Here is a 26,752-nt window from a genome sequence, read left to right on the forward strand (position 1 = left end):
GCTTCTATTTTCATCAGAAACAGGTCCACTGATGTTATTGGGTTTAAAATGGCAGAGCTGAGGTGTAAATATTTCCTTACAGAAATATTTACAGGTTATTTCCCATTTCAATCCAATAAATTTTCAGACACCAGCTCATCATTATTGTGAAACAGATTATGACGCATTCTTTATCTTGAACCACAAATTTTTCTCATTTTTGCTGTTCCCATTCCCTCCTCCAACTCCTGGGGGACTGAGGTGGGTGAAGGTGTGAGCAAGTGACTGGTGGGTACCCAACTGCTGGCCACAGTATAGAACAAAGATATATATATATATATATAAGGTCACACAAAGCATTTCACCAGAGTTGGTGAAAAGATCAAGCTTTTTGTAAGTTCTTTAACTTGACTTAATGATCTTAAATATGTCTATCAGCTGACAGTTAATAAATAACATCATAAGCAGACATAGAGATCTCTAAAAGAAGTGATTGAACTGATGTGAGTGGAAGAAACCTATTCACAGCCTCTGTGAAAAGCTGACTGAAGCAGCTTAAACCTCCCACCCAACAGCTCAAGACAGCACCAGGTCAGCCTCTTCACTCATTCTGCCCTTAGACATGCAAACTCCAAAAGGAAGGAGAAGCAACAGGGCTGGTTTTGCAGGGAAAGCGCTCAGTGGGGTGCAGACTATCGGAGACAGAATCTGAATTCCCTGTTGAATGAGAGGTATAGATTCATACTAGCCTACAATTTCCTACCATTTATGTATAGCACATAACTGCTTCAACGTCCCTCTTTGATTGCCTCCTGAAAAGTGAGTGGGTAATTTCACACTTGCTCTTCAATATTAGGTTTATTATACCAAGTTTTATCTTAAAGTATACTTTGAGAACTGTTATATATTTCAGAAGAACAGGGATTTATAGCAGAGCTAGTAGCAGGCCTTTATTATAGAGGTGATAGGAGTTACCATCTGAGAATAATAGAGGCTTTTTCACAGTGTAATTGGCATTGGTTATCTTCTATCCATGTGCACTCTTGCTTATCAGTACAGATGCCCTGGAAAAATGGTTTTATGAAGTGTTTTTGAACAGTACTGTAACTTTCTTTGTGGTAAAAGAAAGTTGATTATCAGCTACAATGAAATCAGATCAGCCACAAAAGTTAATCATGAATCTATCTCTGGTATAGGAGTCATGGAAAGTCAAGAATTTTAGCTCATGAAAGGAGACAGGTAAGCTTCTAGCTTAAAGCAAAAAACACTAAATCAAATCAATCAAAATCCCCAAAAAAGCCAACCCAAAACAACCCCAAACAACAACATCAAAAAGCCAAACCCAACATCAAAAATCCCACCTCAAGTTCCCCAGAATTAAAGAAGATGTAAGAAAAGAAAACAAAATGCTCCAAAAGAGCAGGGTGATGCTAGTGGATCAAAAGGATCCAGCAAGATGAAGAGCACTAATAGCTCTTGTTCATCTCTCGTGGCCATGGTAGGTTCTCAATTCAGTTAAGACAAGCCTTAGCTATGCCATTTCCCTGAAGTGTGTTGATGTAGCTAATGCCAACAGGGCCAAAGAGGTGATTAAAGGGATGAGGAAAGGAAGCGATGTCATGCTTTCCAAGGAAGGAAAGGATCAAGACAGATGTAACTTACTCCAGTTCTTAACAACACATTCCTACAAATAGAAAGCAATACTGAAGCTATTACTGACACCATTCAGGCATGATGAAAAGTGTTAGAAGTAATGAACTATGTATCTGAACACATAAGAATGAGGTAAAGCAGGGTATAATGAGTATCAGGCATTTCAGCTAGTCATGAAACAGGGATAATGTGTGTTCTGTAAACTATCCATCAAACCTGTCCTACATTATTCCACCTGACAGATTAAATGGCTGATCTCAGTGCATTTAAAATTGCCAGATATCCAGAAGACCCAGCCCAGTTTTTACGAAGAGCCTGGGCCTAGTATTAGTGAATATTACTACCTACTTTTATTCTGACAAAATGCCAGAGTTTACATGGCTTGAAACATGAAAATGAGAGAAAAACTGTGTGCAGAGAGCTAGGCAAGGAAAGGCAAATCATAGTGTAAGAGGTGCATATGTGTTTTAAACAAACTGAGACAGTGGCATAAGAGCTAAAAGAAGCTCACATGAAAACAGAAGAGATAAGCATTGTGAGGGGTGGCATACCTGGAGAGAATTATGCAGTAATTTTTAAAATTAATGTTTAAAGCATAACCATTTGGAGTGAGTTTATAGCTCTTCATGATTTATCGGACAACCACAACACTATCTAAGCAAAAATTAAAGGAAGATTGGGGTCAAATGATACATATTAGGTAAAACTTGTATTATGGCAGATCCTTGGTCACTAAAACAAAAATTTTGGTGTAACTCAAACAGGTGTCCTAATAATGTAGTTGTTTTAGCTTATTAAGTACGGTGTGTAGACTCAACTTCTGCTTGCACATCAGCAGCACAGACCCTCTATTGCAGAAAGGAAACAGTGAGTGGGTGATTTCATTTGAAACATGTTTTGGTAAAATCTGCAAACTTGGGCCAGATGATACTCATCTATAATCCAACTCTATCATGCATGCTGCCTCTTAAAAATCACTTTATTTGCATATAGCAGGTATTCAGTTGCAGGAAAAACATGGAACACAGTGTAAATAAAAGTAACACAACTATGATTCATCTTGACCAAAAGGACTGCAATCTAAACAGCTTCCTGGGATATCACCCCAAAATGGATGAACTCCATGATCTGATAATAAATAACATACGCCCTTGGAGCTTTGCTCAGTGCCAAACTTTGTATCCCTTATGAGAAACAGTTGTGTGCTATAAGCACTCAAAATGTTTCTGACATTTAGTTTAATGGAATTATTTTGCTTCCAATCAGCTCAGGAATATTCTGCTCTTAAATTGACTGCTAATTCCTAATACAAGACTACTATCTATCCATACTCTGTTATATAAACTGCTCCTTGATTTGAAATTCATTCTCTTTCTCCACCAAAGGTGCCAGAAACTGGTGCAGGTTTCTTTTGTTCAATTAAAAATGACATTAGGATTTTTTTAATACTCTTTCTACCCTAAAAGTCCCATTCTGTACTATAATGAAACTCTTCAACAAATTCATGAACATAACCAGCTAATACCTTCTAAGCTTTGCCTGATTTATCTTCCTCTTACGCTTCACCCTCTTGATCTGAGGTGTTCAATTCACACTATTTTCAAGAAACTACTTTTCCTGTATTTCTTTATAATTTTGTAAATTAGCCTCTGGCTATGAAATTTTCATTTCTGAAAGTTAATAGATATGTCTTCACCTCCTATGTACTATATCAGTAGCTTTTTTCTTTTCTTTTTTTTTTTTTCTGGAAAGAAAGAGAATGAGAGAGAGAGAAAGAGAGGAAAAGATAAACCTACTATTTAAAGGGCTTAATATTTTTCTAAGTTGTTTATATTTGTGTAAATAATTGTAAGAAAATATTAATTGAAGTCATCATCAGATTTGTAGATTGACTTTCACTGCATCCCCAACCTTATGGTTTCAAGAAGAAGTCAGCACTTTAAGACAAATGATCCAGTAGTAATTAAGGCAAATTAAATCCCAAGCCAGATATTTGGAGTGCTCAGTCACCATACTAAGAGTATTACTGGCTTTAAGACACTGAAAGTTCATCCATGCTACTTTTCCTGCCACGGCACGGCCTTTTATCACGCTTTAAAAGAAACTTGGTAAATTCGTATTTGTGCACAACTGCTTTCAATCTTCAATGATGGTACAGTACTATAAGACACTAGTTTAAAAAATGGTTTTTTAAGCAGCAGGTGGTTTAGCATCATCCCTGTGTCCAATTTTGATATGATTTATTCTCGTACAACAGTTCTGGTATTTTAAATAAATTCCTCACAGAGATAATTTCTGGATCACTGTTTTTCACATCAGTTGTAACAGCATCCACGGTTCACAAAACAGGTGTTTTCCTTTAGATTGGGAAGAGATACCTGCAAAATTATATAGGAAAGAAGCTAGGCTGGAAGTATTTTTACCCTAACAACACGTATGTTGAATGCCTTAACAATTTGAAATCAATCCCTGGATGTCTCCTTCTGTGTCACCTTGCAGAATACGTTTCTTTTTGGAAAAGGTCTTGAATTTCTCAGAGGACATTCCAGATGTGAGTTACACCTCTGTGCTGGGGGTGCATGGAAGAGATCTTAAATGGCATTTCTGGGGAACGAACATACCTCAGTGCTAAAGCACCCCAGTTCACAGTTCTGATTGTAGCAACAAACTCTCAGGACAGAGGTCTCTATCTTTAAAGAACCATTTTCTTGTGCAACACCCTGCTTGCAGTTTTTGTAGAAAAATGTGGGTGAAATTGGATGCTTTTACTTTTTGCTAAGTGACTGCTATAGAAAAAAAGTTTTCAATTAACAGCTTATAGGCTGCCAAGCCTTTATCTTCTTGATAGCACTTAGGTTAATGACAGGTTAATCTTCCTAAGACAGATCTGACACCTCTTTTTAAGGAAATCAGAAAACAAATAAAATTCTAATCAGTTCACACGTGGCCACATAATTCCTCACTACATCTTGCTGTTAATATGAACAGGAATTATTTTATCAGGTTAAACCAATATTTAATGTAATCTTCAGCAGAAGTCAACAACAGGGGAAAGGAAATAAACCAGAAAGCAATTAAGATGCTAATACTCAAGAAACTTGCAGTGAAAGGAAGAAGAATGGGCTATGGGGGCATACCTTTTTTCCCAGACTTTTTGAGTGATCAATGTGCAACCTGAAGCATGAAGACTGACAGCATCGATAAGTTTTTATCCCAGCCAGTTTAACTAAAAGCATTACTCATGCCATGCCTTATAATTTAGACTTGTACTAACATACAGCTTTATTTACTGCTTTCTGACATTCTATTTATTCTAGCAAAACACAGGAATGTTGGACAAGTTGAATTATAGGAGCCATAACATCACATTATTTTCCCAATTTTGTATACGTTAACATTCTGAATGAAATCTGTAGTGCTAGAGGCCTGATGTCTATCCAAGACAAAGCCATTTATTTAGTTCACACATACACCCTTCCCCCACCTTTAATATTTGAAGATATATGTGGGGGTGGAATTTTCAGCCATCTGAAAGAAAAGTGGTTCTATCTTTTTGACTCTTGAGGGAATGTGAGAACAACTTAATTAAAGAAAAGTTAGTTTTTTGTTCTGAATAAAAAATGGTAAAAAAGTACTGTGAGCTAATTGTCTAAAAAATGGTTTCGGTGCTATTTTAGTGGAAAAAACATAAATATGAACAAACCTTCACAGAAACAATGCAATTAGTCCTCTTGTCAAAAGCATGACCTATAGTATCACAGTGTAAGAGGCTATTGTCAAATCTGAGAAGGTTTAATCCTGAGTTGATCCAATCACTGTAATAAAATTACCATCAGAGAAGAGAAGCTTCATCATCATTCGTGAGCTAAAAGATGTGTAGAAATATTTGTGGTTCAGCATACCAACATCCTTTTCCAAAGCACTTGCTAACTATACTGTATATACCAAACACATGCTCCTGAACCTGGTGTTTCACACAGCCAGTGTCAAGGGCAATTAAAAAATCAGTGTCTTGCTCTGAACTGGCAACTGGTTTCAAAATGAAGGTATTAAAACCTGTAGTCGGTACTTACAATTACAAGGAAACTTTTCACTAAGACATGAAATATGGTAAAATTTAATCAGCATATTTACAATTCTTAAATTGGCATGCAGGATAAAGGTATTAGGAGAGCAACTTTTTAAAAGATAGACCAACTTGTGTATGCTTGAGGGAAAAATAATAATGGTTCCTTGAATGACCACTGTGATAAAATTAGCAACAGTTAACCATGGATTTGTGTTTTGTTGTGCAGTAAATGTGAGTCAAACAAATGAAGAGATACATGAAAATAGGTGTTTAACAACATTAGGAGTACACACTGATTGCTGGCTTTGAGATTTTTCCAGGGAAGTGAGTACCCATTGCAATGCTAAGGTATGCTATAATTTATGCATTAAAACCTAACCTAACCAGCTTAATATAAAATGTGTTAATTCTTCCTAGAAAGTTTTACAGAGTACAGAAGTTTTTGTAACTGCACCTGAGGCAGCTCTTTGCTTGATCTGGTTTTTTGAGTCTTCCCTGTGTGGTATTTAATAGAACAGATTTTTTTTTTTTTTTAACTATATCTCCTCTTCTATATGCCTCTCTCTGTCATATGACAAAGGGAAAACTTGTATTTCAGTGACTGTCTAGCCTGCGCACACAAATGCAGATTCCCCTGAGTAAAATCAATGGTTCCTTAATTATTTAAAAGTTGCCTCAAAACCTGAAATAAGGTTTCTCATGTTGTCAGAAAGGAAAACAAAATCATTTACTATATACACTCCAACAGCATTTTAAGGCCAGGGTTTTTTTTTCTGCAAGAACCCTTTTAAAAGTACAGAGAGCAATTCCTCCTTCAAGAAACCCAGTATTCAGTGTGTCTAAAGCAAGCAGGATTCAATACTGCCCCCTCACATCAGCCTCAGCCCTATGACAAACACCTGTTGGAGGTTCATCTTGCCTTAATTTCTTGGTATTTAGCCCATAGAGCTTTAGTGAAGCAACTGCTTGCTACCACGGGGGCACAGCAGCTGGTCCCAAGAGAGCCCACAGGCAGCTGCGTAAAAACCCAACCCCACCGTCAGCACAGGAGACAGCCGTGGCTGCAGGGTGGGGACCCGTGGTATTGTCACCCACGCTTCCCAGGAGATGTATGTGTCAGCTCTCACACAGAGGTGACAGGGCTCACAAAGAAAGAACAAATATTTACTTCAAATTAGGTCTGGCAAATAACTTCTGACGGTATTTTCACAGCCTTTAATGTTTCTGAAAGCGCATTTGAAATCTCTTGGTTACAAAAGAAACACTTTGCAAACACACAGCTAGATGTAAGGTGGGGAATGAGGGACTGCAGTACTGTACCTCAGGAGCATGGGGATGAGCCCCATGGTTCAAAAAGAAAATATAATATGCTCATCATACAGATGATCTAGTTTTTTTCGGAGATGGAAGTCTCTCTCCTGAAGTATAGCACATTTAAGAGCTTGCTTTTTTGCTTGTGGCCCTTTTTTTCCTAAAGTTCTCAGGGCACAGAAACATCAGAACTGATTCCTCAGTATGACCATCCTTAGAGAGAGGATGAGGCCAGCTATGCTGAAAACTGCACCGCTTCTGGTTTGGTTAGTCTACTTAAGAATTGTCTCTGATTTTACAGAGTAACTCATGAATAAGCATAAAGTTTGACCTTTTCTAGTTTCCTGCCAACAATAAATGGGTTTCCAATCAGGTAGACTGTCCCTGTGAGACACAATCTGACTTTTTCTGGGGACAAGTTTCTATTTTGCACAACGTAAAGCCAAAAGCTGACTGTGTGCCTGGAGTATTTTCATTTTTATTCTAGTACTATTTTGTAGGTGTTTGTCAGAAAGCATGAAAGCAAACAGTGAAATACGTTTGCTCCTGTGGCTCTGCTTCCTCCAGAATGAAAAGCTTGCTGTTTGTGGTCCTAATGAAAATGCCCTCTAGGAAAAAGGTGAGTGAAATTTAGGCACCTAATTATATATGCCTGTCATTGAATGGTAAGAGCTCACTGCATGACTGTTCAAAAGGTTAGCGACTGACATTTTAAGTTAATGCTCAGATTCAGCATGCCCCCTGATGCAGCAGCACAAAGAAACAACTACAGAAATAAGCTGCAAATCCCCCCACCCCTTTCAAAATGAATTCTGATTACCCTTACGAGCATATGGCAAAAAAAGGTCACTTCATCTGTGGACACCTGCATTTTCAGAGATGATGCATCCTGGATATGTTCTGGTGACATCACACCACCTCTCCCTGCTCCCATGCAGGGCAACTATAGAGACTGCACTCATAGCATTACTTGAGTGTTACCAGCCACCTGAACTCTCCATTTTCTGCTTTTAGGAAACTCAAGAAACGAGAATATGAGATGTCCATTCAGTTTTTGCTTCTCAAAGGTCTTGAGGTTGTGTGTTAACTAGACTTTCCAGAAGACCGCAAGACAAGCAGAATGCAAATAAATAGGTTAAATAAACCTATTTATCAAAAATGGGAATAGTATTATGTTTTAATATAAGCAGTTTGCTCCATACATTTTCATCCATCACACTAGCTCAAAATCTAAATTGTAGCTCACCTTGGAATTCTTTAAGAGCTATTCTGTATACATTTTCAACACTCAGAAAACATGTTACGTGCAGAAACTATTTGCATAATATTCTTTGCACAAAGAATACTGGCTTTGTAAAAGTGGTCACTCAGCATAAAATTATATTTGGACCTTTCTGATAGAATATATGGATATATCAATTTCCTAACTGTGAGACTGAAATACTACAGGTAAGTTGGTGACTTACTTTAGCCCAAGAGCCCACCTCACCACCTATTCTGTTCCCAGAAGTGCTATAAGGAAATGCTAAGAGAGAACAGGAACAGAGCAAGCCATATGTAATACTTCTGCAACAGCTTTCAGCTACTTTCAGCTGAATTTTTTTACGTGAAATTTTTGTACATTTCTTTATAAAGATAAAGTATGTTTATGCATGAAAACAAACACAAATTTTCAAAAATATGAAAGCATTTATACTTCCTTTCTGGAAAAAAAAGAATGTGTAACAATGACTATTGTCCCTTTTTTTTTTTTTTTAATTTTATAAAGATAAAGTATGTTTATGCATGAAAACAAACACAAATTTTCAAAAATATGAAAGCATTTATACTTCCTTTCTGGAAAAAAAAGAATGTGTAACAATGACTATTGTCCCTTTTTTTTTTTTTTTTAAGAATAAATGTTTGTATTGCATTTGGAATAGCATATATCATGCATCCCTTCTCTTCATTGTGCTATCACTACATTTTAGGAATTCATTTATTATTCTTTGATAGGTGACTTAAGGTCAAGAAGCATCCAAAAAGAGCTTAACCCCTCTTCATCTGAAAATCTTCAAAAGATTCTGTAGTTCAAGTGAGAATTTTGAAAAAATGGATGCTAGTGAAAGCAATTATGCTTTACTTGAAAAGCTGAGAATAAAGAGGTAGTATAAAGCCACTATGGTAAAATTTGTCACATTTTTCAACATTCCTTCAGATCCATGCGCAGCTGAAATGTTATTCCATATTCATTTGTACTGTGAAAAGAACATTTATCTTACCCGCAAGAGTCCTTTGAAGGTACTACCACCAAGATAAAGGCAAATTCAGAGGATGTAGTTATATTTAGATTTTTCAAGAGCATTTGGCAAGGGATTTCAATCAAAGAAGGTACAATAGAATATGGAATAAAAAAGCTGTCTGAGGAACAAAAAGAAAAGCTTCAGAACTGGCAGCTTTTCAGTTTGGCAGAGATGATTCCAATGGCTGCACTTTTTCCACTGTCTGGAACAGCAGTTTGAGAAGCTGGTTAGATATGGCCCTCAGACTGGAAAGCCAATAGTTTAGATAAATATGGGATGTTATAAGAAACAAATAGTCAGAATGGCAGTGACATAAGTGTATCAAACTAAATTTCAAAGTAAAGCTTCAGCATTTCTATGTTTGCTGGTGCACAGTGACTTATGAAATCTTTATTTGCTTCATTTCTGGACCATCAGTGAATTCTTATATTCTATATATTCTAAACTCTTAGCTTTACTAAATTCTTGTCTCATATTCCATTTGGGAGAACTATCAACTTGGCATAAATGAAGCAGGAATAAGTAAGAACAGCAAGCATTGGGCTAAAGAGAGCATGGAGATTATGCTACAAGGCGATTAAATACCAAGATATAGAGAATATATATAACAAAACCAAGCATAACCAATGCTGTAATAGACAAGCTTCAGAAAAAAAAGAGAACTAGATGAAGACAAGAGTAATCCAATTGGTGAGAAGGAACATTACCAAAAGAATTTTTAAGAAAATAATACTAAGAACAGAAGAGGTGTGCTAAAAGAGAAATTCTAAGTCATGAAGAACTCAACTTGTAAACTAATTTAGTGATAATTTCTGGTCAATTTATCAACTATGTAGGGAGATGTAATCTGTTCTAGAAAAGAAAGAAAGTGGAAACTTTGGTGTTTGATATTAGGGAACTTGTGTGTAAATCCCTAGAGAAGAACAGAAAATTGATCAAAAATACAGATGAGTTGAAGGGATAAAAGTGAAGAGTATTACCAGCTTTCAAAGAACATCATAAGAGGTGGGGTTGATACACTTTCCTGTAGTTGAAGTGATTTCAGTTTTTCTATTAAAAACAGATTCAAAAAAATCCACACAACTACTGGCCAACCTTGTGTGAGCATTTTCTGGCTGACAACTTTTGCAAGACTTGAGATATGTCCAAGCATCTGATTCTTATATAAACTGTGGTCAGAAATCCTTAATAAACCAAACAGATATTGCCCAGAGCACAGCGGTGAAACCCTAAAGAAAACTAACTTCCCTGAAATGTAGTGAGTTGAATGGAAAGTCTGATGAAGCAACATAGATGTCACTACACCACAGATGTCACTAAAGAACTCATGGGCTATGAAACCAGGACAGGCAAAAATGGATAATCTGAAAAATCAGGGTCAGGCAAAGGTGCAGTAAACAGTGAGGCAGAGAAGAGACTCCATGATTTAGAAAAAAACCCTGATCTTCTGAAGTGATACATAATGATGTGAATGGAGTTGGGAAAGAAAATGAGTGTGAGAAGACATCAAACCACACACTGCAGAACACCTGCAAATGGTGAGAGATGGAAGGATGGTGCACTCTTTAATTCCCACTTCCTCAAGGAGCTGGAAAGAAAGAAAACATTTAGAAATACTGTGCAAAATCCATCTACTTCAACTATCATGTGTTCAGAATGATAAAGCACAAAGTAGCTCCAGCAATGGAATAGGGCTCTTGAAAACAGAGTGCTTACCACTCTGGAAACTCTAGGCTGGAGAAGTCACACTTTCTGAAGGAAGTTCCACAAAGCTTGCTGGGATGCCAGAGACCCACACTCATGGAGCAGTAGCCCTGTACAGCTGAAGAGCAGATGGTCCCACGGCAAAACCTAAACGCTGCAGCATGCTCCAGCTGCTGGGATGGGGCAGAAGGGTATGCGTGATGCTGCACAGCCTGTGAGCAAACAGCACAATGGACATGCAAGAACTGATTTCATAAGAATTACAGATATCAGCTTAATATACACTTGTGAGGCTACAAAGACAAATAAAACATGAAACAATTTCCTGTCCTTTTATTGCTACATAGCAAAGGGTAGGAATTACGTGAGACGCTGTATTTTCATCTCTGATTTTTAATAACAACTCTGTCAAGCCTCTTCTCTGAAAATAGTGGAATAATTTGAAAAAGAGCATAATGTGACAGAAAGATGGAACGAGATAGTCTAAAAATGAACATGCTAAGTAATTTTTAGAACTGTGCTACCACTGCAGATTTAGTCGATAAGGAAAATTTCAAATATTAAGACAGCAATCAGACATTAAATATATCCAGAGAAAGTCTTATGATTTCTTTTTCCCTCAAGACAAGACAGATTTGGAAATCAGGATGAAAAGAATGGTATTACGTATCACAGAGTGATAACTTGACCAAACAGTAATTTTCTGTTCCTTAAATATGGCAGAAACAAGCAGATGTCCTTGTTATTATAAGTTTGTTTCTGAGAACAAGAACTTTGTCATCTGAAGAAGCACTGTACTATACAGTTTTGTGATGCAAATTCCTGTGAACAGCAGATGTTTATTTACCCCCTGCCCCTTGATCTAATTCAAGCAAGATTTCTCCTTGGAAACCAAATGCGGGGCTTAGGCTCAAGATCCTGAAGGACATACTTGCATTTGCACTCCTTTTGACCACTGTTTCCATGGACTAGGGAAGGCAATTCCTTAACAGCATTTAGCAAACAACTTGGCTGTAAACTATTAATGTATCTTGTTCCTAACAACCTACAATTCCTAAACTTATTACTACTTTAAAGCAAACATTGATTTCTATATTTCAGGTTTAGGAGGAAGAAGGTCTACATCTTTCAAACTGGTCAACCTCTGTTTCATTCCTAGGAAACTTGGTGTTTGACAAACATTATAAATATTTCAAGAGTTATTAGTGTCTACATTGCACTTGGATAAGAGATTAGAGCAGCTGATTCCAGGTTCCTAGTGCTTATCTGAAAAACCCCGAGTTAAGAGAAACTTCAAAAAACACTCCTACCCTAAATGTTAGCATCATTGTTTTAATGCCTGTATGGTCAGAATATTTTATGTGAAAAATAGGCCGATTTAGAGATTTTTTTTTAATTTTTTTTAAAATTATTTTTTATAAAGTGTGTTCAATTAAATAACCTTTAACTAGGCAATGGTAACCCAGTAGCTGCCACGGGACAAAGTACCATGTGGCCCATAATCCCTTTAACCACGCTGCTTTTTTATCTGTTCTTCCCAAGCAATAGGGAGGGAAGGGAGCCCAGAAAACAAACAAAAAAATCCAGTGTTCAGTTCTCAAATCCGGACTGAGTTCACCAGAACTTTTCAAAGACTAACCACTGATGACTCGAAAGCTGGATAATCTTCAAGTAACAGCACACCTGGGACTGCAGATTTTCCAGTGGCTTTTGATGTCTCTCAATTGACTCTCATAAGATGATTCTTTTTGTCATTTGACAAATGTAGTAGTTTCTTCAAAGTGCTCAGAGGAATAGAGGATAAGCACCCTGGTCTATCACACCTACAGTATAGAGCAAATCAATACATGAGAAAGAAGCAGCAAGAGAAGAATATTATGTGCTATCATTATCTTGCATTACCTGGCAAGAAGTTATCTTTAAGATTTAAGGTACAGGACTATTCTCATACAGTGCCATTCTCCGGAGTGACTAGAAGAAAGGCTTTGTTTTATACAATAGACCCTTCTCTGAATGCACTCCACATCATTCCTGTTAACATCAAATGATAAAATAGGCATTTTTAATTTTAGCTGTCAGGAAGCATATGCTGCTTAGAGACAGGCACTGGATGTATACTAGCACTGCTTACCAGATCTGAAAAAAAGTCTAGATGTTAATTGCACTAAAGGCAGGTAAAATCCACTTTATTGTGAAGACTGTGCTAAAATCATACAAGCAGAAGAGAGTACCAATGGGAAGAATCTGGCTGAGCATCACATGGACAGCAACATTTCCTTGTCACTGTTTCTATTAGTACAGGAACCAGAAGCAAGGCTTCATTTGAAGTTTTGTTTGCAAAGTTAATTTTCAGACTAGAACTTTGCATGCAGGTCCCCAACGAGAAGAAAAGGGTCCCCAGCTCTCTCCGTGGAATGAAATTGGGATGTGTGTCTCCACTGCTTCACACACAGAACAGTTTTATAACATCCCACTAAGATGCCTGGCTCTCAGTCACATATCCATTTGCCCTCACTAGGATGAGGCCCTGGGAACTGAAACCATGAACATGAGAGAAAGAGTGGGGTGACTCAGGTGTTTAACTTCACTGTTAGGCTGGGTCCAATAGGAACATACATACCATCAATGTTTGGTGTTTGTTTGCAGAGATGGAACAAAACCATGCCCTATTATTAGGTCTTGAGAGTGAACTTATCCTAGGAAACTTGCTGTCAGCTGTGGCTTGCAAAAAGATGCTATGTGTTCTATTCTCTATAGCTACATACATATGTGTATAACAGTATATTTGCACAATAACAGAGCAAATCACAAACACAAAAAGTAATTCAGCATTTACTTTCTAGAGGTACATTTACTTGATGTGATTTATTACTGTAGCAGCACTGAAGGTAGCTAATGGAAGAAAAACTACATCAAAAGGACTCAAATGATGAACTGAAAGACTAGTTTCCTCCCAGGCCCTGGGAATTTTTGCACAAGTCCTTAGATCCTTTCCTTTCTACACCAGAAGAATATGTTTGAGCTCTCAATATAAGACATAGATTGGGGGCAACCAGAGAAAGTAGTTACCAAATTATGGTAAATGGAGACCTGATTGTCTAACCCTGTGCCCCATTTTTTGATTTCTTCTGGATACTTAACCGCATCCTTCATGACTAATCATTTCTTGGAACTGGCATTAATTCAACATATCAAGACAATAACAAGCAAACGGTTGTTGTTAAAAACAATAGCAACTCTTCAGACTAGCCCATCACAGAGGGGTCTGCTTTTCATATTTCCTGAATTGCCTCCACATCCCAGAATGGGTAACATTCAGGGTAGATGAAGTGCCTTGACTTGAAATGTGAGAGATGATGGTCCAACCACAGTAGGAATGACTGAAACCTGCTGTCAGCCTTCTCATTAAAAAGTCAGGAACTGGGACCATAAATCCTTCAAGGAGAGAAAATATGGTACCATAGAAATGACATGACATATAAAAAACTAGCTGAAGTAGTTCTAAAACGTTTCCAAGAGTGATGTCCCTAACTGGGATCACATTACTAAGGAAGACAACATATATAACTTCATAGCTGGTGTAGAGTAGCCCTGTCAGAGACTGAAACAGTTAATGATTTACACATTCTGAGATCACCAAAAGACTTTTGCAAACGAAAAGAAGCAGCTGCTCACCCAGCAAAGCCCACTCCTCCCTGAATACTGTTAAAGGACCTTCAGATCAGATAAGTGGGTGCCATTGTCCAGCCATCCTTGGTGCAGATGCCTGCCTGAGGAAAGGAAGAGGCTAAGAAGAGACAAGTCCTGCAAGGCGAGATAAATGCCTTTTCTCATGCCAATGTCCTCATCTAGCCTGGGCTATGCATCTCAAATGTTGGACCGTTTACTGATGCTGGCAAAATAAGCAGCTGCAACTGTCCTCTGGCCTGTGACACCATCCATTGTAAAACTCCCCTCCCCGGGGAGGTACAAGGTGTTCCCACCTGACCTGGAAGTGTATAATAACTCATAACATCTCTAATATTGTGTGTGGGGCTTCCCCCAGGCCCAGTGGACCAAGACCACTGTGGGGAATTTTGGCTGGACCGAGCCCCTGAGATGGAACGAGAGGGTGACTGAAGATGGAGGCCTTGGTCCTGACAACATGTTGATGCACCCTGAGAGAGCAGAGGGGCAGCGGGAGAGAGCTGTCCTGTGGGAACAAGGAACACTGTCTCATGAGAACAAGGACCTGTTTTGAACAGTGTGGTTGAGAAAAATATAAACATTGAAGAAAAGCAAGAACAGATATGCAGGATTGTTGTGAGAAAGTAGAACTAAGAAAGTCTACCTATCAGCTGTAAGAATTCTAGTTTGTGTGTTTAAGTTAACCTATCCGTGTGGAATACGTATGCCAAAAAACCTGTACTTAAGGGGCTGTAAAAGCAGCTCTGCACCTGCCTTTTTCTTGGAATAAACTTTCTTGCTGGATATTTTGTGTCGCAGTCCGTTCCTACAGCGACAGACCACCACTTCAACCAACAAACATAGAAGCTGCAGCTATCGAGTTTCATCACTGCATGGAGTGGGTGGTGACTATATACTTCTTTCCACCCTTATCCTTTCTTTCCTTTTCTCTCCCTTATGCATTTCCTTAAGTGTTACCTTTATGCTTTATTGCTATAGATACTATGCTTTAACAATGCTTTATTGTCATAGATGCTTTAATCCTACTATGCTTTCATAGTGCTATATTGTTATGCTTTAATATACAGATGCTTTAGTATTAACAATGCCATATTGCATAGATGCTCTAATATTGTCATGCTTTAATAGTGCTATATTGCTATGCTCTAATATTGCTTTATTGCTATAGATGCTTTAATATTGCTATGCTTTAACGTTGCTATATTGCTGTATAGATGGTAACATACATATAGATGTTGTTTTGCTGTAGAATGATAACACCCAAAATGGCAACATACCTTTTTACCTTGGAAACAAAATTGTTCTAAAATAAACCCTACATATATAGGTTTACAAACACCAGTTATTCAGTGTTGTTTCACTCTAATCCACCCCAAGGGATTTATTAATAAGAACCTGGGTTACCCTCCCCTTTCTGGGGCGGGTTGCAACAAGCCCTGGCATCCAGTACACACTGTATAGCCATGCTAGCAGCAGTGTTGAGTTTGCAAGGCCTCAGGAGAGCAGCTTGTCAAGTACACTTTTTCTCAACTTCTTTCGAGCTGCCTGCAATTTCCCAGCTTTGCTTTTTGATAGCAATATTTCTAATGACCAGGTGTTTATGCCTAATTTACTTTATTTTTGCTCCTCTTTGTACAGGACAATAATAGTTTTTACAGATATTCTTCTGTCGAAGACATGGTATGACAGGAGAGACCTCAGAAAGTGTGGACAGAGAAGGTGGTCTAGAGACGTGAAGGCGTGGGATGGTAAGAGACGGGTGGTAGGTTGGCATGGGAGGCCCCAGCATTATATATAACTCACTGATGGTCAGTTGAAGAAATGAAGACTCAGAGCTGAGCAAAACCTCATTTAGAGGTACAAAGAGAACAGAGAACAAGTATCCAACTTGTGTGAAATACAACTTATATAGGAAATTCTGTTGCACCATGAACTAATCAGTAAAGAGTAAGCAAGGAGTCTGACACATTAACAAACACAGAAGTATTACCTCCAGAAGCTCCTAAGATGAGAAGGGAGAAATCAACAATATATTCCTCATAGGTGAAGATTTGAGCTGCATGATTCCCTCTTCTTTCTGAAACCTTCAATGCTAGGACCCCAAAGGGCATTGGAAGACAGAGCATAATATCAGAAAAAGTAGTAGATACTAGGAAGTATGTGTATGACAACTCTATCTAATTACACTTTTTCTTTAAAGTACTTCTTCTTTTTCCATAATGACTTCATGTGGGGTAAATAAATATTATTTAATTCGACTTTTAAGATTCCATTTGGACTTATATTCTTGGCATTACACATAACATGTTTCTTCTTTTGCCCTTAATAAAAATGTAAGGGTAATGATATGTAGATACAATTGTGCTTACAGAGGCCATTCTGTGACAGCATTTTGCATAATCAATATGTTTTATTCAAAACAATAATAATTTCCTTCCTTCACCCATCCAAATTTAAAAACAAAACAAAACCAGTCAACCATGTGATTTGTCTTTCCTGGTGCAGATTCTGTGAGTTCATTGATATTTAGCAGTGTTTGAATGTTTACACTCTTTTGCTTCCTACTTTGTCCAAAACTAAGTTAATTTGTTCTTGTGTAGGGCCTGTAGTATGACTTAAGCAGTAATAAAGTGAGCAGAATATTTTCTAAGTGTTGCTTTCTGTGTGACAGAAATCAATATTTTTCTAATTATCAGTCCAATACCTTAAAGATACTTAAATGACTAACAGTAAACTACTGTCAAAGTGTCATATTGCAATTCACATTGCTGGCTTTCATTTGCATTTTACTGAATGCCAATACTTTCAGTGTCAAAGAAGTTCTCAGGAATGCACAAAGAATTGTCCTACTTTTGTGGAAGAAGCAACTCTAGATGGCTTCAGCCCTGGCTAACTTCTTGTTTCACTGGATTTGCCCTAGAAGGTGATCAGTTACATTTGAATTGAAGTGCCCTAAGGAAGTCAGAGAGATATTAAATTTTAGGACCTTTTATTTATTTATTCAAGTCATCATGTCTTTCCAAATCTGAAAATGAATACCTTGCATGCTGTTTGGAAGTGGCGCAGAACGAGGTTCTGATGATCTAAGGCAAATTTTGGCCAGCCCTATTCACTGAATATTTTTCAATAGATTTTCTGTGTCACAGTGGAGACCTGTCTGGCACTAATCCAGGCTGAGCATTAAGTGCAAATGCAAGTGAAATGTTCAGTTCTGCTGTAACAATTTTGCAATCTTCAGTGTATGAATATATACGTATCTAATGGATAAAGAAAATTTGATATTTCTCACTCTACACTGAAGTAGAGGAACATATCTGAGATAGAGGAATTTAAAATTTCGTACACCGTCTGTGTCTTTTTCCTTTGTAACTGTAAAGGTAATTGAAATGTCACGTTCTTCACTCTTACTGTTATTACAGTATTCTCCTTCATGAAAACAGAAAATTTAATCAAGAAAATACTGTATTTCAGAGACACTGAGAGGAAAAAATGCCTACCTTGTTACAGAGGTTTTCCTTGAAGACACTTCTTATTAAATTTTGATTTGGAACATCTGTCTTCTTCAGAATGACTTGTGCTGTACTTGTTTAACTGTATTATGATAAACTGAGACATGGGATTAGTTTCCTATTAGAAAGGCATTATATTATTCGACTATTCATTATATTCATTCACCTATTATTTGTCTATTATAAAGGGTCCAGGCTTGAATGCCCCTGATGCCCAAGGAAGGGTGAGACAACTTTAATGGGATGCACTTCTGTAAAATAGGACTTGTAAAAACGGTTTAGGGAGTTAATTCAGAATCATGGCTAATGCTAGATTTAGATGGTTAGACTTAGATTAAAAAATTTACCACTATTTGTCTTTTCTTGAAGTAATGAGTCCTGGTATGTTACAACGCTCCAAACCGCTGCAGCCTCTCTTGTGTCTCTTTGGAAGTGACCAAACAAAAACTGACAATAATTAAATCAGCAAATCAGCCCTTACAAAACATTGACACAATCTTTAGGCAAAGATGCAAGACAAAGTAAGAGAGCTTTAAGAAATAAAGCATATGTAGAAAGGAGCAAATGAGAGAGCAGCAGTATATTCTCAAAGTGCTGGAAAGAGCAGAGGCAAGGCACTTTATTTTTATGACTTTTTGGGTGTATTACCTTGCTAAATTCTAACTCTGTTTCACTTTATACAGTTCCAATTATATTGGCTCACCACACTGAGCAACAATGGGGACTTCTGCTGCCTGGCCTCATTAATACTGAGTTGCCTCTGAGGCTTTCACAGACCATTTGTCACCTACAAACTAAACATGTTCCGGAATGAAGCTACCTCCTTTGGGCTTGAGGAAAAAACAAAACCAAACAAAAATCAGCCAGTTATCCTGTGCCTGTGCAACATGTTTGAGTAGTTTCAGAGTTTGCAGTTGAAGAATGTACATATGGGAAACAAATTTTATCTATATCAAGAAGCACACGTGGACAGGAGGCTAACTGGAGTAGGTAGTTGCTGGAAAACAGGCCTGAGTGACATAATGGTGCCCTTCAAGGGCTTTTTCCAGTGGCCAAAAAAGCATCAGGACTGTCTCTTTTCAATTAACTACCTATCTGATACAAGGATTGCAGTGAGATTGATTATTTCATTTCTGCTAAGTCCTCTGAAAATCCCTAAATGCACAGGAAGCATTTTTTCATCATTAAACTCTACTAGGTAAGTTGTGAACTCCTGTATACCTATAATTTGAAGACATGCTTTAAGTGCCTGGTCTGTAAATAGAAATGGAGATGTGTGGTTAGTAGAGCACTCTGAAGAAATGTGTTTCTTTTTACCTATGAACAGCTTTTTGGCATCTTACCTGTTCAAAAGAAGCAGAGGTCCTCAAATACTTTTTAAAATGAAAGCCATTCCCGCCTGCCCAAACTCCAAAATACAGCTGTAAGTAAAAGGAGCTACTTTAGCATCAATTTGTAAAATATGCTCCTAAAAAAGTCCCCAGTGCCATGGGAGCTTTCAAATTACATTTTAACTAAATCATTTTTCCTGAAGCTAAATATATTCTAGTCTCCTATGATGAAAAACAGTGGCAGATCAGGCAAGGTTTCTGAACGCAGATGCATTTAAGTTCCAGAAAACTTTACTGAAGCATTCAAAATACAATTTTAAGGAGTTCTCATCAATTTAATAGGCATGTCGATATCAAAGCACATAATAATGCAGTCCTCAAAATATGTAAATGCTTTGTATACTTAATTTGAGGGCTTAAATTCTACATATTTGAACTTCAAAAAAATTATAAACTTACCCACTGGCATTTAGGTTTGGAAAATAAATTGTTGAGAATCTCAAGATCACAGGGGAAAGGGAAGCTTATTGTCAAAAAAATACAGAGCTGAGTGAACTTCCAGAAAATATTTCTCATCCTCTCATTGTGCCCAACAAAATGAACAGAAGAATGAAGAGACAATTTTGTTTTGGTGAAACATGTGGAGCACACAGTAAAGGAAAAATTGATAAGAATAGATGGCACACATGGGTATAACTTGTTTTCTTATTCTAGGTCTGAAGCTCATCGAGAGCTGCTGAAAATTCTACTCTGATCCCAGGTGAATAGACTTGAATGCCCAGTTGTCTGGATGTCATGATCCAGGTAGTTGGGTTCAGCACAAGAAGTCCAAACTGCTGAGCAGCACAGTGGGGTGAAGACAGGCAGAAAATGCTAATGACAGCACACGCTTCCCCTGCAATTACCACCCTTGCTCCTTGCGAATGCAGACCCAGTGGCTCATTAACCTGATCCAGCCCATCTCCTCTTAAAATATTGTCACATTCTGCCTCTCACATCTGACCAGGTTAGCTGTGATCCTCAGTGCGTCTTTAGAAATAGGGACTTTTGCTTACTTTTATTCTTTGCCAGAGCCAAATTACCTTTGAGGTGATCCATGCAACTCAGAAACTATCACTAGTTTTCTAAATCCTATAAGCAACAACCAGACAAGCCATAGTACTCCTCCCATAGGCATTTGCAGCCTAAAAGAATCAGCAGCACCTTCTTCTTCGCTCCACATTTCTGTCCCTGATATCAGAGTCTGTGCTTGGCCCAGGTGTCCAGTCTCCCAGAGCAGTTCAGAGTTGTGGAGAAGTTACCAGAAGCTGGTTCTCATGCACTGCACAAGAACACAGGCTTCACAGGATCCCAAAGACCTGAGCTCACCGACTCAGAACAAGTGGTTTGTTTATGTCTAACCACTGGTAAATTAAACACCACAGCAAAAAGAGGCCAATGGAAGGAAAAAGAGAATGAAAGTTGCACAAAATACTATCAGAAATCAAACTTACATCTCCCTTCATACAACAGATTACCTGCTTGCTTCAGTTCATGCTTCGGTGACTCTCCATTTTCAAAAATGAGTGATGAAGTAAGCAGGTACCCACTTCAGCTTTTGTGGTTCAAACACTGGAGCACTGGAAGTATTTTATTCCTTCCCCCTTTTTTCCCCAGCTAGTGTTGAGGCCAAGACAATGACAATTTTTTTTTTTCCAGAGTCAAACTAACAGATGAATCTGTACAAAAGGAGAAAGATAGTCAGCCAGAGATATAGCCTGGGGTCTGTTTAGTAGGTGGAATCAGAAATATGGAGACTTAAGCCTATCAATATATTTTCAGAGACTTGTGTAATAATAGCAATTGAGAGCTTTTATAGCTACACAAATCTGTCAAACACCAATGATATTTCAGGAGGGAATTGGGCAAAAAGCTTTTTACAGAGGTTTAGGGAAGTTCTGTCACACCTGATCTATTAGATACTGCTTTTAAGTATTGCAACAGCACCTTTGTGCCTACGGTAGAAGAGGGAGGGCTATCAGGGAAACCTAAGCTGAAATAGAAAAGACAGCAACTCTTCTGAGGCAGACAAAAGCTCCTCCCCAAAAGCACACTTTTGATGCTAGTGTAGGATGAGGAAACTAGACTTGACAAGAAACAGAGCAGGGATATCCAAGAGGTTCAAACTATGGAAAAAAAATATTCACTAAAACTGAAGAAAGTTTATTTTCCAAAGTGACAAATTCATGTTTATATTAAAAAAAAAATCATGACCTTCAAAAAAGAACCTAATTATTCCAGCCACTAGCACAGAGCTGAGGACTTAAACCCTAAACAAAACAGAGTAGCATGTTTTATTTATAAGAAAGCCATACTAAGATTGTTCATTAGTTTCCCTCCTGAGATATTATGAGACAACTTAGATTTTATTCACACTGCATATATTTGTAATACATACTGGAATTAAGAAATTTTACAGAAAACAGATTACAATTTTTAAAACATTCCTTTTAGTTGGACACACCAAGGGTTTCAGCTAATTTGCATGTATACATAGGCAGGTTTTATTTAAAATTTATATCGTTCTCTATTTGCCTTTCCTTTTTTTCTTTCCCTCCTATTGGCACAGAAATGGCTTGAGTTCACTGACACGAAGCATTATAGTGTTGGGGAGGGTGTTCTATCTATCATTCTGGTCTTCACCTTTCTTCTCTCTTGGGTGAGAGTACCAATGGGTTGCCCTTTAGGATGACTCAGCTTCAACATCACCCAGCTGCCCTTTTAGGTTTGTACCTACTTATCCCAGTCCTTCTGCTTCTTAAATTAAACACTGCTTAGGTCAAAAATAAACTGTCTGACCAGCCAATGACCTTGCTTAGATCCCAGTTTAGCTTTTGAATTGCTAATATCCTTCTACACAAAATATGCCTCTTAAGAGGTGTCAGGGCATTTACTGGTCTTTGTCCCTACATATATTCCTAGACAAGGTGACAGCTGCACAGCAAGCACATCAGTTCTCTGGTTACCATTTATGCTCAGCATGGAAAAATTATCTGGAAATTGCCACTGGTACTGTTTTTGACCTGTGCTCTCTCCCTGTGCTTCCCTTCTACTTTACCAAGTATGTTTAATGGATTAGCAATAACATCTAGAGAGAAAAAGCCCAATAAAACAGTAAAAACAAGAATCAAGGAAACCCTGTTCGTCTGGGCCAAGTGGTTGAGACTTGCTTATTGCTTTGCCCTTCCAATGGGCACAATCAATATATTGAGTGGATGCCACCAAGGGGCTTAATTCTCAGTAAAAGTCTGCTTAGTTTGAGTTGTCCACATTAATTCTAAAGGCACACCCCTCATAACTATTATACCAGCTTTGAATCTGAAGAAAATTAGCTGAAACCCAAAGCACTTGGAACGGTGAATAAGGCAAGAACCTCAAAATGTGTTGCAGAGGGGAGAAAGGAAAACCCTTTGGAGTCTGGAAAAGTAACAGAGATGTTATCTCTGCTTTTATCTTGCCCAGGCAAAAACCCTAACTCAAAATAACATAATCAAGAGTAAACACTTTGTAGGCAGGATGACTTTGAAAAAGGAAAGACCAAGTTACTTCCTTTTTAGGTCTCCTGGTATAAAATTTTAGATATCTCAAATGTTAGAAAATGTCCTCTCACCAACAAAAATTGCTGTTTCCTGGAAAAGCACAAATAAGTTTTTGAGCAAGGTCTAATTATTAAAAAAAAAAAAAAAGATAAATACTTGATAAGATTGTGCCCTCTTTTTGGGTTGTAATTTTTCATGCATTCTGATTACACAGCTGTTGTTATAAATGAAATATCCACCCTAAATCCTGTTCTCTACATTTATTCCAAATATTTGATAGAAATTCTTTGACTTAACTTTCTAGACAGTGAAAAATGAACAGACTAGTTTTTTAAATTTTTTTAAAAATACTTTAGATACTTCCAGTTTAATGGCCATTGCCAAGCTCTATTTGGAAAGAATTTTTTCATTGACATTGAATGACTGTAAATGTGAGAGAGAAAATAAGAGCAAAACCAAGAAAAAAAATACAAACCTACCCTCTCTGATAACAAAAAAAAGTCAGGGGCTTCTGAATACTGGTAACTGATAGAGAGAATATGAGCCACAAAAGAATTTTCTACTGCAATCTTGAAGATGAAAAGTCAAAGCACTTGGCTGAAACAGAGGATAATTAGAGTTTTTAACAGATAACTGAGGTAGCTTTTGATTTCAGTTTTTCTTCCAGAGAATAGAAAGTCACAGCTGGGCTTAGGAGGAGATAAACGGGCTGAGTGCACCTACAGAATACTGGTATCCTCATCTGGTATTCCCAAGGATATTCAAGATCTACTCTGAAGATGATCTGTCCAGGGAAGACAATCCAGGCTCTCTGTTTCCTTCATGTTTTCCAAAAGAATACACTAAATGGATACAAGTATTCCTAAAATTAGGAATTACGAGCCAAACTGTTTTAACAGGAAGTCGCAAAGAAGCAAATGCAAGTTGCACCCAGAAACTAGTACAGGAAAATACTACCTGCAGTCTAACAGCAGAATATTCCTCTCAAAACCCCCTGGTTTTATAGACTACCAGCAGCTTTGTGTGTTCCACCCTTGCTGCCCAAGTGGCTCAGTTGCACACAGGGGCTCCAGAACACCTACTTTGACACAGCTTTGATTGAATCTCCCAGGCACGGAGGAATTTTTCTTCAATGTTTCTAACAAAGGGAACCAGCATTTTAGATATTGCTTTCATTTATGCATTACAATTATCCCAGAGCATTTTTTTTCTGTCCCTTAGATAAAGGAACCAATCTTTTCATATTTTGCATCATGTCTTTATTTCTCTTCAAGCTTCTGACACATTTCTTCTGCATTTTCATGCACAGATAGTAATACAACTTGAGCAGTCTATTTTGTCAGGGGAAGGAAAAGGAAAATAAACTTAATTTTGCATGAGGTAAAACAGAGCAAGTTACATCCTCCTGTAAAAGAGAAAATGGCCTGGATCTCATGCTGCTTGAAAAGCTAAGTCTTATTCTGAAAGTTGACTTGGTGTTTCTACTTATTGTTTGCACCCTGGAAAGTGAATCAAAGTAAGTTTAAAAGGCTGACAAGCCTTTGCTTCCACCTTTCAGTGGAGGAGATGAAGCTGAAAGCAGCAGCAGCATTCCCTGATGCTGGCCTCTTGAATGAATTTAGTGTCTACAGAGACAAAATAAAAAGCAAAATCAGTCCTGTAAGATGAGAAAATGAGAAAAAAAAGAAGAAATAAAACAAATGACTTTGACAAGTAAATATAAAATAAACTGTAGAACATAGTTAGAAATGGCAGACATCTTCCAAATACTACTAAGTGTGAACACTGTCAAAAATATAATTTAGAAAGTAATTTAGGTTCAGTGGTTAGCAATCGTTCACCTACCTGTGTCTACTGCTGGTCCTCCTCTTTCATGTTTTCATTAACTCAGTAAAGTCACATACATCTGCAGAGGGAAAAAGCCTTGCTGTTATCACCCCCTAGAGAAAATGCAGAGAGAATTCAAATCTGTGCGCACGCGGAGACAGGAAACGGTAGAAAGAAGTAAGTGGAAAAAACCCCATTTATTTGTTGTCTCCCACAATACAACTCATTTAAACATAAGGAAATATAAAAAATGCAGTGGATGTAAACTTAGGGAAGTATAATCAGCTCAATTGCTTAAAATCTTTTCTTGGAGGATTGACAGAATTTGATCCCAAAGCTACTAAATACTTCCACCTTGGTAACGGTAAATATGTAATTAACAGCAAACTATTCAGTTGATCTTTAGAGGTGCCAGTGGGGTAATTGTCAAGAACCTTTCATTCAGCTTGTTCTTAATATGGTTTGGAACAATTACACTAAAAATAAACAGAATGGTTTTTCAAAAGTATGCCATTGTTGACTTTGCACAGGAATGGCCAGGGTCCTATAAACCAGGTGTTGCTGCAGCATATTGGAAATGAAAGGCAAAAATTCAGAATTTGTATAAGTGATATTATGCACACTACAGTGCCTCACTGATTCATGCAAAAGAGGTTCTTCGCAGCGCTTTAATTGGCACTTAACTCCTTTTACAGCTTGTTCACCGAGACAGCCTGCATCAAGTAGTCAAAGTGTAGCTGAGAGTACTATAAAACACATCTTTACAGGAAATAGGAACATTCATTTGATAATTGGCATGAAATCTTGGCCATATTAGATTTAAAAATCATTAGTCTCGCATCTGTGAGATGTTGAGTGCTTTTTGACCTGCAGGCATGCACAGCAACCAAGGGCACTGGCTAAAGCGCCTGGAGGCACCTGTCAGTGTGAGCTGCCTGGTGCCAAACCTGGCTCCAGCCCCTGTGGATCACCCTCCGAGCCTCAGCCACATGCACAACCCTAACAAAAATTACTCAGAGGTTTCTTGGAGTCAGCAGCATACTCACCCACTCGTGTTACAAGGCGTCTCACAATAACTCCATTTCAAGTGACAGCATACAGTTCGGCTGCAGACCTAGAGGTGCGGGAAGAGTAGCAAATAATGCATTCTGCAACGAACAGAAAATACTTGTTCAAGAAACCCAACATATTCCTTAGGAGCAGGCTGGCTACTGAATCTTTTTGACAAAAGCAAGAGGGGAAGTGCAGGGAGATGGGATAGCAGGCCTGGATAGGTACAGATGAAAAGATGGCTGCCTCCCAGAGACAGGATTTCATGGCTTCCAGACGGTGCGGGAATAATGAAAATGTATTTTGGTTCACTTGAGAGTAATTGCTTTCCAATTCTGTCTTCTAGGAAGCTTGGAATTCAATTCTTAATTGTAATGCCAAAGTAATAACACGTTTATTTGCAATTTATACATGTCTATACACACACACACACACATATACATATACACATGCACATTTCAAGGAGAGGTATTTTGAGTTTTGTTTTGGCCTTTTTTTTAATAAGGATTGGAAAAGTGATTGGGAATGAGAGAAGGAAATAAATGTGCTTTCACAGGAAGGAGAATATCCTCCTTTTAAAGCAGTTGTTTACTGCTGCTAATAAAATTCAGGTCCATTGCCACGGAGAAATCAGTTGATCAAATGGAAAAGTTTGCCTTTATTTTTTTAACTGAAAATGTACAGAACTGTATGACAAACTAATATATTTAGATATTTTCATTTTGTGTTTATACTTTACACTGAATCACTCTCTCCCCTCTTGCGCTTACCA

The 26,752-nt window shown here is 37.8% G+C and overlaps 1 protein-coding gene across 2 annotated transcripts in view; it reads right to left on the reverse strand.

Annotated features, from left to right (window-relative positions):
• Positions 1-26,300, reverse strand: part of GUCA1C (guanylate cyclase activator 1C) — a 76,666-nt gene extending 50,366 nt beyond the window's left edge. The window contains exons 1-5 of one of the 2 annotated variants that reach the window (XM_017808054.1): positions 25,977-26,300; positions 24,949-25,043; positions 19,538-19,615; positions 18,183-18,276; positions 16,676-16,777 (exon numbers count right to left, since the gene is read on the reverse strand). The gene's annotated coding sequence lies outside the window, so the exon portion shown is untranslated. The remainder of the gene's footprint in view (positions 1-16,675; positions 16,778-18,182; positions 18,277-19,537; positions 19,616-24,948; positions 25,044-25,976) is intronic. The other variant, XM_017808055.1, reaches the window with a different exon arrangement.
• Positions 26,301-26,752: the final 452 nt, after the last annotated feature.

This window comes from Lepidothrix coronata, unplaced genomic scaffold (genome assembly GCF_001604755.1).
Source record: "Lepidothrix coronata isolate B3197 unplaced genomic scaffold, Lepidothrix_coronata-1.0 Scaffold21, whole genome shotgun sequence".
In the NCBI taxonomy this organism is placed as follows: domain Eukaryota; kingdom Metazoa; phylum Chordata; class Aves; order Passeriformes; family Pipridae; genus Lepidothrix; species Lepidothrix coronata.